This window comes from Temnothorax curvispinosus, unplaced genomic scaffold (assembly GCF_003070985.1).
Source record: "Temnothorax curvispinosus isolate PA1 unplaced genomic scaffold, ASM307098v1 QBEX01000947.1, whole genome shotgun sequence".
Taxonomy (NCBI): Eukaryota; Metazoa; Arthropoda; class Insecta; order Hymenoptera; family Formicidae; genus Temnothorax; species Temnothorax curvispinosus.
This window is the reverse complement of record NW_020210727.1, coordinates 2921-4941: the sequence shown is the minus strand read 5'-3', so window position 1 is coordinate 4941 and position 2021 is coordinate 2921. Positions and strand designations below refer to the sequence as shown.

The following is a 2021-nucleotide window of genomic DNA, read 5'->3' as shown; positions in this document are numbered from 1 at the left end:
ATTTCTCAGATACTTCCCGAAATAATTGGACAAGAATTTTTAAAATATTTCAGTATCCGTACGAAACTATCTAATAAATTGCACAGATTTTCTCGTATTTATTCAGATTTTTACACAGATGTGTTGGCGGGAAAAATCTGAAAATTTTTATAGATGTTCTGATTAAATATATATCAAAGACTCTCGACATTTTTCCATTAGGGTAATATTTGAAAGAAAACATTTAAATGCGAAACAGAAAGTTTAAAAAGTTTTATGATTCAAAAAGCAACTTGCGATGATTGTTTGAACATTATCTCGCATTGAGAAGAGTTATATCTCTGTGCGAAAATATAATTATATTAGTTGGTTAACACTTTGCAAATTTCTACCGCAGAGTAAAGGCATCGTGACTGCTGTGTATTCCAGCGACTGGACAATGGTGACACCGCAAGAACGCAGATTGCTGATGTTTATTATGATAAGCAGCCAAAGAGGAATAATGCTTTCTTATCACGGAGTATTTGCGTTATCTCTTAACACTTTTACTTGGGTAAGTAAATGTGTTAGTATAAATAATAATTAGAACATAAATTTACATATATATATTTTTTACGTGTATTGCGAGATTCGTGCGAGGTATAAAAATTATTGCGATAGTTATATCTGCGCATTCGAATTATGGCAGGAAACAATTGCGCAAATTAACATGAGTATAAATAGATCTTTTTTACGCGTTTCGTAGTGATGTAATATCTTATTTCCGCAGATTTGCAGGACTTCTTATTCGGCTTACAATCTCCTGCAGCGAGCAACCAATTAATTGACTGTCGTATTGTATATAATGAAAGAAATAACACTTATTTTGCTGTGCAAAATAATCTTATATCTTGTTAGACAAAACGTAAGATACGGCGCAGTATTTTTTTCAAAAGATCTACTATTAGCAGGTCGCAATGAGAGTAATATCCGTTGGACGCATATTACAAATATAACGGTGCATCGTTAAAAAATGTTAGGTGCATCGTTAAAAAATGTGACGAGGTAGTAGTGATTCATATATAAAATTGTAAGAATCCTATAAGGTAAAATGCAGTTCCATAAAATTGATACGCAGTTTTGGTGGTACGGGTTCCACTAAAAACATGGAAGAACACAAGACTGTCTGCTCTTAAGTAAATGAAAAATATTGTCTATAAATATTCTAAGAATATTTTTGGATTATGGCACCGTTCTGTTGTTCTGTCGGAAATATCTTTTTATCTTTGCGTATATTAACGAAAAGAGATGAGGCACTTTTCACGTCTGCTGCTCTAATTCGTCGTTGTTAGTTTAATTTGGGCCACGTTATTAGCAATTTTGGCCACGAAGGCGTCCCATTTGCCATGCTTGACTTGCTATTTGCCCAACGCACTCCGATGTTGTCGTTTGCTCAGGCTGCTGTAAGTCTGAATTAATCGCCAGTTGCTTGAGACTCTTGAGATCTGAGTTGACGCTTATGATACCCATGAAGGCCTCGTAAAAGTCGTAACTCAGTCCCTTAGCACCCCAGACTCACGGGTCGTCGTTAGAGATCACCACGGGCGAGCCCGATGCGAACAAACTGGCCGCGGGATGATTCCTCATAGTCTTTACAAGACCGAGAACGTAGTTTCAGATAGGACAGACCTCCAATGCGATGTCTAACTGCTGCGTTAACTTCCAGAAGAGCGGTACACTTTTACGTTCTTCGTTTCTGCGGTGTGTATGGAAAGTCCGTTAGAATAACAACTTGACTTCACACTTTGTCAGTTTTTGCTACAGGTAAAATAATTATAACGTTAAGCTAAAATGGACTTAGTAATTTTGTTAAAAACATTTTATCGTTAATACATTAAAATTGAAAATTGTGGAAATAGTACTCGTTAATTAAGTGATAAAAATTTTTAGAAACTGTAATATATGCAATGCACATTATTCTTCTCTTTTATATAAATTTGATAAGTATACAATCGCTGCTGTACTATATTACTTACGATATTTGAGATAATCTAGCTTGTACG

The 2021-nt window shown here is 35.0% G+C and overlaps 1 pseudogene; it reads right to left on the bottom strand.

The window, feature by feature from the left end:
• Nucleotides 1-1310: 1310 nt before the first annotated feature.
• LOC112459227 lies at nt 1311-1737 on the bottom strand (annotated as a pseudogene).
• Between the last annotated feature and the right edge of the window lie 284 nt (nt 1738-2021).